The sequence below is a fragment of the Ictidomys tridecemlineatus genome, chromosome 1, assembly GCF_052094955.1.
Source record: "Ictidomys tridecemlineatus isolate mIctTri1 chromosome 1, mIctTri1.hap1, whole genome shotgun sequence".
Taxonomy (NCBI): Eukaryota; Metazoa; Chordata; class Mammalia; order Rodentia; family Sciuridae; genus Ictidomys; species Ictidomys tridecemlineatus.
In genome coordinates this window covers 243,969,424-243,981,896 of record NC_135477.1, presented here as the reverse complement: position 1 = coordinate 243,981,896, position 12,473 = coordinate 243,969,424, and positions in this window count along the sequence as shown.

Here is a 12,473-nt window from a genome sequence, read left to right as displayed (position 1 = left end):
GTTCAGTTATACTAGTGTTTTTTTCTCTTTTTTTCATGTTCAATACACATTTAGAATTATTTTGTCAGTGTAATAGAATACTTGCAGAAATTACAACTATAATTGTTGTGGATCTGTAGATTAATTTGAGGAAAGTTGACATTTATAATATTAAGTTTCTCAATACACAGCTATAGCATATCTCTCTGTTTAACTCTTTATTTTTATCTTAATAATATTATAGTCTTAGTGTAGAGGTTTTGAACATTTTATTAAATATATTCCTAAGTATTTTGTGTATCTTGATGCGATAATAAATTTAATTGTATCTTGATGCGATAATAAATTTAATTGTTTTAAATAGGTTTGCTGCTAGTATATAGAAATGCTATACACTATTTTCTTCTTCTTTTTTAAAAATTTTTTTTGAGGGCTAGGGGTGTGGCTAAAGTGGTAGCGCGCTCGCCTGGCATGTGTGCGGCCCGGGTTCGATCCTCAGCACCACATACCAACAAAGATGTTGTGTCCGCCGAGAACTAAAAAAAATAAATATTAAAAAAATTCTCTCTCTCTCCTCTCTCACTCTCTCTTTAAAAAAAAAAAAATTTTTTTTGTAACAGGGATTAAACCCGGGAGCACTTAACCACTGAGTCATATCCCCAGCCTTTTTATATTTTATTTTGGGACAGGGTATTGCTAAATTGCTTAGGGCTTTGCTAAATTGCTGAGGCTGGCTTTGAACTCCTGATCCTCTGCCTCAGCCTTCTGAGTTGCTGGGATTACAGGCATGTGTCAGTACCTGGCTCACACTAGATTTTTTTTATACTGACTTTTTATCCTGTGACTTTGATAAACTCATTTATTAATGCTACTAGTTTTGTAAATCACTTAAGATTTCCAACTTAATGTTTATGATGTCTGTGGATGATGACAGTGCTAGTTTTCCTTTTGTTTTTAGTCTTTTTGTCTTTCATTTCTTTTACTTGTCTTATTGCAGTGGTGAGTGTTTTGATAGCTCGTGTAGATTGATGTTAGTACTTCTGTTGTTCCTGATGAGGAGTAATTCATCATCACTCATATCATCCATCTCCTTTAGCAGTGTGTCTCTTTTTTGTTGTTGCTTTTGAGGTTTCCTTATTATCATGGGTTTTCAGTTGCTTAATTAAGACAAGCCCGAGTGTGCTTCCTTTGTACCTATCCTGTTGGGGGTTCACAGAGCTTTATGGATCAGACTGAGGGTCAACCTGAAGACAGGCATGTTCACTAGGAGAGAAAGGAACTAAGGCCAGATGGTCAAGGAAAGAGCTGGCTCGGAGCATAGCACATGGCTGAGGCTGCAGCCTCCTCCTCATGCACCTTCCTGGCACTGTGGATGGACTTCTGGAAAAGCAGTTGTGTATGATCTTTCAGAACAAGCCAGGCAACTAAAACGTCTCCCCTGGTTGTGTAGTGAGCATTACTGACTTCAATACATCTTTCTATTTAACATACTCAACCTTGAGAGACTTCTGCCAGACCAGTGGCAGAGGTATGGGTTGGCATTGAGTTCCCTTTCTTCCGTGGAAGGGTGGCCAGTACAGGAGTCACGAGCCACCACTGCTCTTGTCACAGTGACCCAGGACTGAATCTCGTCATCCAACTGCCTGTGTCCACAATTATTCGGTCAGCAGCAAGTGCAGTACATCCTGGGGTCTTTCAGTGGGTGAGCTCCTTATAGTTTCCCCTTTCTTCTTTCACAAGAATAGTAACCATGACTAAGCTTCTCAGGTAGTTTCTCTTGGATGAGGAGGTAAGACATTCAAAGGATTCAACCCTTATTTTATACTCCATGTAGGTAAAGAGGGACAGATCAATCACAAAAGAGCTAAGATATATATATATATATATATATATGTAGCAGAGTTAACCATAGCACTAGGACTATAGTCTACATTCTTTAAAGATATTAATGCTTCTAGAGCAGAAAGTTTGGTTGAGAATAATACCTTTACTAAGCAGATAAAATCCCTATTTCATGTATATAAGACCAATTCCTAAGAAGCTGGAATTTCAGGTTATCCCATTTTTTATTATATGGACGTTGGGCTTGGTTAGATGTTGAGACCATTGGTGAAGATGTCTGTGTGGAGGAATGTATCCAGAGACCTTAAACGGCTCTATTAACTGGTTAAGTTCACCAGAAGTTGTTTCTATGATTTGTTTTCACTCTGTTTGGGCCAGTGTGTTGTTTTTGAAGTGTTTATTCATCCTTGGAGATTTCAGTGATGAGAACATTTTAAGAACTCTTTAAAAAAAAAAAAAAAACCTCTGCAGTTCTTTAACTGCAATCACCTGTTGGCAGATGGTCAAGACGTAATTCACAATGAATCATTTGTTCTTTGGGATTAGTCCACATCCATCAGGGAAAAGCTTGTCCAGGCAGGGGTGTTTTCCCGAGGTCCTGATGGAGGGACTGGCTGTCTGTATTGTTTTTGGAGATGACTCATATCAAGGGTTAAATTCCTGGTCCTTGCTGGGATCATGTGGTCAAGTCGATGCTGGGTAGGGTGGTTTTCTTTCTTCATGTACCACCTGTGGCTACAAGACCCTGTTCTTTTATTCCTGGCTAACCTCTTCATCATCCCTCCATTCCCATCCTTGCTTTCTTCAATTTTCTACGATTTTATACGTGCGATGTCTATTTGGATTAGGAGGCAATGGAAGAATTTCAGTTCATATCTTTGTGTAAAAGTTTTGGTTGAGCAAACAAAGGGGAAGGTACCTATTTAGAAACCCCAGTGTTTGAGGCAGATGCTCTAATCAAGGTGAGCACAGTGCTACAGGGCAGATGGGAGAAAGCTCACTTGGGAAGTTTGAGAAAGTATTTTACATTAAAAGTGTGTTAAGAGGGGCTGGGGTTGTAGCTCAAGTGGTAGAGTGCTTACCTCACATGTGTGAGGCACTGGGTTTGATCCTTAGCACCACATAAAAATAAATAAATAAAAATAAAGATATTGTGTCTATCTACAGCTAAAAAAAAAAGATTTTTTTAAAAGTACGTTAAGAAACACAGAAGTCCAACTTGAAAGGTAAACAAGAGCAAAATTCCAAAATAATTTCAATGACAGGACAAGGAGCTCAGTCTGAATTAGGGGAAGGCAGAGGATACTTTCAAGTGGCATGCTAAGGTTTATTATATCTTTGAAAACTCTTGCGTGGGGGATGAATTGCAGATACATTGCCCCTGAAATTGGGGCAATGTATTTGTTTAAAAGGAGAAAAAAATGTTTTAAAATTTAGACTCCACAGAACTTATTGTCCAACTGGGTGAGACTGAGCAGGTGAAATAGGGATGGGTAACAGCTAGGGATAATTCTCCTAGCTTTGAGAAATGGATAGATGTTTGTAGCCTTATCCAAAGGAAGAAGTACAGGCATAAAAGTTTGTTTGGAGGTGAGGGCTTAGGAAGAGGGAATTGATAATCAGATATCTAAGTGCATGAGAAGAAGAAAGGCTGGGGATGTGGCTCAAGTGGTAGCGCGCTCGCCTGGCATGCGTGCGGCCTGGGTTCCATCCTCAGCACCACATACAAACAAAGATGTTGTGTCTGCTGGAAACTAAAATAAATAAATAAATAAATACTAAAAATTCTCTCTCTCAAAAAAAAAAGTATTAAAAAAAAACAGCATCTTAAAAAAAAAAAAAAAGAAGAAAGATTTTTTTTTTTTTTAAATTTTGGTCCCAGTGATTAAACCCAGGGTGCTTGACCGATGAGCCACATCCCCAGCCCTTTTTATATTTTATTTTGAGACAGGGTCTCGCTAAGTTGCCTAGGGTCTCAATAAGTTGCTGAGGCTGGTCTTGAACTTGAGATCCTCCAGCCTCAACTTCCCAAATTGCCGGGATTAAAGGTGTGCACCATTGTGCTGGCTTTATTTTTATTCTTACAATTGGTAATGTTAAGTAAATTTTCAGTTCAGTGTATTTTTTCAATCAAACTAGCCTTGTTATAATTTTCTCTCTTCTTAATCTATTTGACTGCACGAATATATTCCCAACTCCTTTGCATTCATATTTTGTGAGTTATTTTTGTATCACCATTATCATTGGATAAGAAATGTACTTTACTTTAAAATATGCATTTAAAATATTTTGTTTTACTCACCGGTATTTCGGTACAAAAATGCTTTTTACATACATCATCTAATTTTCCTCTGTACAACAGTGCTACAAGTAGGTTTCATCAGGCGAGGAAACCAAAGCTCACAGAGAGTAGGTAAGTTTTTCAGCTTATGCAGAGAAAGACCAAAATACTAATGCTTGAGAAGTGGACCTACAGAGTAAGTAAAGTGAAGCAGGTGTCAGAGCTGGGATAGGAATCAAGAAATACTATTTTGACATGGGAGACTTGAGGGGGTCACCAGCAAGCAGCAGAATATTGTCCAAGGCTGGACTTCTCTGTGGGACAGAGTGGCATGTGGGCCCATTTTAAGAACCTCTAGGTTATTCACAAGCAATTCCACATGTTAGTAGAACACCTACTGTGTGCTTGGCACAAGGCTAGGGACAGGAAATACAAAGACGAAGTAAGATGGTTCTTTCTCTCCAGGGGCTGAGAGTGACATGTATACATAATCAACTATACACAATTGTTAGGTTCCAAAATAGAGCGAAATATAATATGCTTTGGGAATAAGAGAGAGTGGTTCATACTGTGTGAGACAGCCATATAGAGAAGGTGAAGAGAGGAGTAACATTTGAGCTTTGAGAATGCTGGTGAGACATTTATCAGGTAGGAAAGAAAGACAAGGATATTCCAAGGACAGTAAAGAAAAGAGGTGAAAGCTCAGCAGCTTGCAAATTTGTGGTGTGAAAGAGGTTGGCATAAAAGATATGATCAGGGATGGAGCAGTTCATGGAAGGAGAGCCAGACAGAAGCATAGATGTTTTATCATCAACTCAGGATGGGGACTCCAAAGGCAGGCCAGAGAGGATGGCAAGGGGGGGCAACCCACAGGGGACCTCTCTCTGGGGTAGATCTGCCCTCTGTAGACACTTGTGGGATCTTGGATGTTCCACACATTCTAGGAAGGGCTAGGATATAGGACATGTGTGAAAAACTTTGATAGTAAATTCCCTCCCTTTATGACTCTAGAGTCTGGACAAGGTTTTGGGTGAACAGTTTTGTGCACATCTTTACTTTAGGTCACAAACATCAGCATCTTGGTATTACTGGGATTCAGAGGTTCCCAGCTCCTTGTAGTGAAGACATCCATGAAGAATTGGGTAGAAGCCAAGTGTTTATCAATCGTGGGGGAAAGACCTGTTTGAAAAAGACAGGAATCAAGTTTACCTCGTGGTGTAAGTAGGGATGTGCTGGTCCTCCAAGCAGAGAGGGTGATGTGCATTCAGGAACCTGCCTCTGGTGAACAGAGTGTATAGGTCCAGGATAAGGTCATGTCAGCAAAGAATCTATAGCCACAACTTTTATATGGGATGTGGGGCAACACTGTAGGTGACCAAGCATTATGTACTAAAAGGCAGGATTTAGGAAGAGTATTTCTGGAAAAGTGAAGAACTTGGAGTCTCTGATTATATTTGCACTTTCAATACCTGGACTCTTATGAAGTTGAAGGAGGGTTTCATGTGTCTTTCATGATAAGCAAACTCATTGGACACCCACGAGCCCCTTAATCTTCGCAAATGAGGTCCTGGAGTTTTGAGTAAACATAGGAATGAGTTAAGGAAAAAGCCGTCTTGAAGCCTGCAGTGAGTAGCTGAAATCAACAGGCTTTTTATCATCCCTGTGCCACGCGCAGTGGCTTTTCCAGAACGCTTATTATCTGTGCTTGCTTCAACCACAGGGGACAATCTGTTCAGTCACCAGAAGGGATACCTTCAAAGAGTTTTCTTGGATAAGGTCCACTCACATGGTCAGTGGTGACCTCATCTTACTGCTCCAGGGGCCCTGGTTTGGGGCTTGCTATCTTCAGCTCCCGCTAAATAGGAAGCAGAGAGGCCCTTCTTTTGAATGCTCCTCCTTTTGGAAATCTTTAGTTAACTTGCTAAATGGTTTTTTCCTCCAGGTTTTTTTTTTTTCACTTCAAAATAATTTAGCCTGTTGTCCTGCTTATTGTCAAGAGTTTGTCAGAGACATCCAGCTGCTTGTTAATGTTTTCACAAACAAACACGACTGGGAGATTTGGGGAGGTGCAGGGGTAAGGAGAGTGGGAATTCTCACATTGCTGGCACAAAATTCATAACTGTAAAGAAAGAAGGATGGTCATGCTAGTTTAATTTTTCCTAACTTAACTTGTGAGCTTGATGTTTCTACTAGTGATCATAATATTTATCTTATGGCAATTTGTACATTTATTTTTCTTAGATGTCTCTTTAAATTTGAAACTGTTCAGGTGTTAGTTAGCTTTTTAACTGGGTGAAGTACTTGGTAAGAACAACTGAGAAGAGGTTTATTTTGGCTCATGGTTTCAGAGGTTCAGTCCATGATGGGGCAACTCCACTGTTCTGGGCCCATGGTGAGGCAGAGCACCATGGTGGAAGGGTGTGGTGGAGGGACACTGCTCACCTTATGGTGGCCAGGAAGAAAGAAAAGGGGAAGGGGCACAGGGAAGATGAACCCTTCCAGAGCATGTCCCCTGTGGCCCACCTCCTTCAACCACACCCCATTCACCTACAGGTATCACTCAATCAATCCATGCAAACTAGGATGGACTGATTAGGTGACCGCTCTCACTGTCTAATCATTTCACCTCTGAATATTCCTGCATTAACACAAGAGCTTTTGGGGGCACCTCACATTTAAACTACAGGATCTGTATTCCTGCATTTATGTTTTTCTTTTAATTTTTATTTCTTCCCTTTTCTTTTCTTCCTTTCTTCTTTCCCCCTTCTTCCCTCCCTCCTTCCTCCCTCCTTACCTACCTCCCTACCTTCCTCCCTTCCTCCCTCCCTTCCTTCCTTCCTCCCTACCTTCCTCCCTTCCTCCCTCCCTCCCTTCCTTCCTTCCTTCCTTCCTTCCTTCCTCCCTTCCTCCCTCCCTTCCTTCCTCCCTCCCTACTTTCCTCCCTTCCTTCCTCCCTTCCTCCCTCCTTTCCTCCCTTCCTCCCTCCCTTCCTCCCTCCCTTCCTTCCTTCCTTCCTCCCTTCCTCCCTCCCTTCCTCCCTTCCTCCCTCCCTCCCTTCCTCCCTTCCTCCCTCCCTTCCTCCCTTCCTTCCTTCCTCCCTCCCTACTTTCCTCCCTTCCTTCCTCCCTTCCTCCCTCCTTCCCTTCTTTCCTCCCTCCCTTCCTCCCTTCCTCCCTCCCTTCCTTCCTTCCTTCCTCCCTTCCTCCCTTCCTCCCTCCCTCCCTCCCTCCCTCCCTTCCTTCCTTCCTTCCTTCCTTCCTTCCTTCCTTCCTTCCTTCCTTCCTTCCTTCCTCCCTTCCTTCCTCCCTTCCTCCCTTCCTCCCTCCCTTCCCCCTTTCCTCCCTCCCTTCCTTCCTTCCTTCCTCCCTTCCTCCCTCCCTTCCTCCTTTCCTCCCTCCCTCCCTCCCTCCCTTCCTTCCTTCCTTCCTTCCTTCCTTCCTTCCTTCTTTCCTTCCTTCCTTCTTTCTTTCTTCAAGGTCCCACTATGTTGCCCAAGCTGGCCTTGATCTCTTGGGCTCAAGCCATCCTCCTGCCTCAGCCTTCCCAATGGCTGGAAAGACAGGCATGTGCTGCCATGCCTGTTCTTTTATTTATTTATTTTATTCTTGAAAAGGAGGCCCTGAAGTTGACTCCTGCAATCCCTTGGAGAAGCCATGGATCATACCTTTTTCCTTCCAGGCTTAATCTGTTATGGATACAGATTCAAATCTCCCAACTACTGTATTCATGTCCTCTTCTAGTAGCAAATGGCTTGTACAGATCTTCATTTTGAAAAGCAGCTGGCAGGAGGGATGGGAGAAGTGTGAAGAGATTGGGGGCAGGTATCTTGCTGCAGCCCCAGAGAATGAGGCTGTGCATGCACTGACCTGCTTCCAGAATAGGTCCCCTATGCCAGAAACAACTTATTCCTGGAAGAGCCTCTGACTCATGCCTCTAACAGAACCATTATGATTTCCTGGCTGCAAATTCCTCTCTTTGAAATGTAGATTTTTTTTTTTATTTCTGAGATTTGAATTCTGATGTCATTTATGTAGATTATTTCCCACTTCTTGCTTTCATGCTAATTTTTGAAGCTCGATTCATGATGTAGAATTGCCTAGGTTTTTTGTCCCCCCTTTAAACTGTTTCTTTTCTTTTTAACTTTTTATTGAAATCGAACAATACAGAAAGTATACATAAATTTTTAAAGACAACTTATAAATAAACTGTTTAGTCAGATTTCACAAATTGAACACATTAGGGTTTAAACTCTATGCGTGCAAAGAATGTGTGTCTGTTCTATTCACTGCTGTATGTCCTGTGTCTGGTATAATGAATAGAGCACTGTTGCATTGTTCTAAAATAATTGTTCATTGAACAAACAAGTAAACATACAAATGAATGAATGAATGAATGAATGAATGAAAGGTGTGCCTTTTCTGTAGGCCCTTAACAAGGAAAAAAGATTTTAAGAGATAGTAAACCTCCCAAAGCATGGCTGGGATTGTAAGGAGCATTCCCAGAATGTTTATAAAATTCATAGGTTTTCATTTAGGACAGAATCAACAAGTGTGGTCATTAGGTTTCTATGCCATAGTAGAGTGGATTCGAGGGAGGGAAGTTGAAGGCTGCTAGAGAGAGGTAACTCAGAAAATAAAACAAAACAAAACAAAACAAAACAAAAAACCTGGAGTCTCATGAAAGGCAGGCCTAATTTCAGCACAGTCTTGTGAGGCTGTTGAATGCAGGGGCAAATCACCCTTTAAACTTTACAAGCATTGAGATCATCCCTATGTCATAATAAAATTTAACCCTCGAATTGGCAGTGAGAATTTTTGGCTATTTGGAAATTTTATTGATGTAGGCTAGTTTATTTCCATATGATGCTGGACCAGCCAGGTATTTACTGCTCTTTGGCACACCAAATTTTATTTCTTCTGAGCCCTTTAGAAAAATCCATGACTATTTTTGACACGGGTAACAATAACTATCTTATTCTGGTTCTACTTTACAAAGCATCAGGATACGATGTTCCTCAATGGCAAAGCCTGGCAGTCCTTTTTTGAGAAGGAGGAGAATCCTCTCTTAATTCTGCGTAAGCACAGGGTTTTTATGCCCAAGGTATGATTAAGTTGTTTTCAATTAATAAAAAAGGGTCAATGGAGAGAAGAAAGCAATAAGAAGTGAGGCTGAGGATGACAGGGATGCTAAGAAGTGTAGCTGTTGCCACAGTTAATTAAGGAATAGAAACTTGTAATAATTTCACAGGAGAGACGGATAGGGAGGTTCAATCTGTAAGAGGTTGGGGAAGTCTTATGCAGGCAATGGGTGGCAGATGTTTGCCTGCAGAAGCATGTGATTCTTCAAAAACCCTTTTTATGTTCATGGCACATTGAGCAATATTTGCTTCAGATTTCTAGGTAAGGAGAAAAATACTGCAGGATTTAGACCATGAAGAAGTTTCTATTCCAGAACTCAATATTTGAGGCACACATGGTTTTCTCTTCTTTAGTGCTTATTTTAAGCAGGCACCAGCTTGTCTAGCTGAGAGATGTCACTCAATTAACACCTGATGGGATAATATATGCTAAGCACTAACTTCCTAATGTGAAATACCAAGAAGGTGTTGCATTCAAATTGTTATTGGAAAGTATTATCAGACTTAAAGGAAAACACAAAAAAGATGAAAAGGAAAGATGAACTTTTTAAGGTTCTATGATAAAAAGATTGTGAGAACAAGATTGTAAAGAAAACCAATTTTTCAGTTGAAAATTTTAACTAAATATTTTATAATATTTATTTTACAAAGGTTGCTGCTTCAAAGGGTATGAGGAAAAAAATATATATACAAAGAAAAGAGAGCTCTTTATCTTTTTATCTTATTCCATAAGCCAATTTAATTTGCAGATAGAATAAACAGGAAAACATAAAAATGAAACCATTGTGCCAGGCTCAGTGGTGGTACACGCCTGTAATCCCTGTGGCTCAGGAGGCTGAGGCAGGAGGACCACAAGTTCAAAGTGAGCCTCAGGAAAAGCAAGAAGCTAAGCAACTAAATGAGACCATGTCTCTAAATAAAATACAAAAAAAGGGCTGGGGATGTGGCTCAGTGGCCAAGGGCACATGAGTTCAATCCCCAGTACCAAAAAATAAATAAATAAAATAAAAATAAAACCATTGTTAGAAAATAGAAAAAATCAAAGCCACAAAAAATGAAATACCTATCAATAAAGTTAAAATGTGAAGAAAATTAAAAATTCTCCTGAGAGAACAAAAAGATGAACTAATTAAATACAGAGACAGATCATGTGCCTGGATAGAGGCTTATTTAGTAAAGATGTCAATACTTTCCAAATATCTACAGCTGTAACATTGTCAAAATTCCAGCAGAATTTATACTGAAAATTGCCAAAATGCTTCTAAAGTTCACATGGAAAAATTACTATTGGCAAAAACTAAGAAAAATGTTGAAAGAAGGGAATGAGAATCCTCCGTTATATAGAAATCAAGTTGTGTTATAATGCTGCAGTCAATAAAATTTTATGGAACTGGTCTAGAAACAGATAAACAGACAAATGGAAACATAATGGAAATTATGGAAACTGACCCAAGAATAAAAATTTGAATTTAAGTTGTGGTAAAGAAAATTGGTTAACTATTTGAAAAAATGAAGTTAGACAATTAGAGCATATCTTAAAATATATTCCTATATTCCTATAGTATGAAAGTATTTTAAGTGCAAAAGAAAACATTAAATACAAAAGAAATACAGGGAGAGATTTCATCTTGTGATTAAAAATCATAAAGCACAAATCATATAGGAAAAGTTTGAAGTTCAAATCATCTATTTGGGGGGAAAACACAAAATAAATGATGTAATACAGGAAAATAACAATGTATGTGCCAGAAGTATAGACACAAATATTTTTCTTAAAAAAATAAATGTGCCTTAAAAATCAATATTTAATTGAGACTAATACAAAAAAAATGGACAAAGAACATGAACAGGAAATACATAGAATCACTGTAAATGACATTTAAATTATGAATATTATAAATTGAATAGGTAAAAACAACATGAAACTAGGGACAGGTTCATTTTAATCAACTTTTTAAATAGTAAGTATTTTGATGATGGAAATGTGGAGAAATATGCACTGTGGTACACAACTCATTGGAGAGCAAATACTAAAGTATTTCTGGAAGGCATTTTAATAACATGTTGCTTCAAATGCTTTAAATTAATACATACTCATTGATCCAGAAATTCACTTTGAACAATTTATATTACGAAAATTATTTAAAGGTGCAAAGATGTTTAAATAGTATATCTATCATTGCCCACCCCCCCCGCAATTTTTAACCCTCCTGGCTGTGCTGTAAAAGATTTTTATATTCTTAAAAAACCCTTTTACTTATGAAGAATTTCAAGCAAATAGGAAAGTAAAAGGATAGTCCAATGGGCACTTCTGTATCTACCACCTTTCCAGATTCAGTGCTTGCTAAGATTTGCCATATTTCCTTTATCTGTTTCTCTTTTTTTATCAGCTACCCATCTGTTTTTGATTTTTGCTGTCATTCACAACAAAGTTTTAGAAATTGTGACACTTCAATTCAAACTATGATAGCATTCAACTGTTAAAAAAAGAACATTTCATAACAGTAATACCATAATTATACTAACAAAATGAACTGTAATTTCCTGATATCATTTATATCCATTCCACAATCTGATTTCCCCAATTGTCCCTCAAATGCCTTCCTAGCTAGATTTTTTCTGAACAATGACTAAAGGTCATGTTGCATGGAATTATGTATATTTTCTCATAATAGCAGAAATGTAGAAACAACCTGAATATTTAATAGTATGATATTAATTAAACAAATCATTTCATCCAATCAAGTGAAGAGTTAAGTACCATTAAGAATGATAGTATATACACATTCGATAATATGAAGCCTCATTTTTGATACATTACTGATTGAAAAAGCAGTTTGCCAAATACAGTAAAAGCCTACTGCTGTATATTTGTATGTACAACTATACGTGTGTGTTTGTGCATAAACCATCCCCCACAAATGCTTGCAAGAATATACATTAAAAAGGTCCTCCTTGGTTAATAGTTTTACACGTGACTTAATTTTTTCTAAATTTTTGCTTACCTATACTCTCTTATTTTTCTTTACATCTACATTTACTGTAGATGTATTATAAATTCTTGCTATAAAATATGTAGGCAGTGAATGACTCTAAAAATAATAATGTTCTAGTACAGCATTACTCTTCCTCCCTTTCTCCATATCGTCTTCCTGTTTATCATCCCTTCCATCCCAGACCATTGGGTTTACAGAATAACAAAATTACACATCTACATTTTGATAGACATTTAAA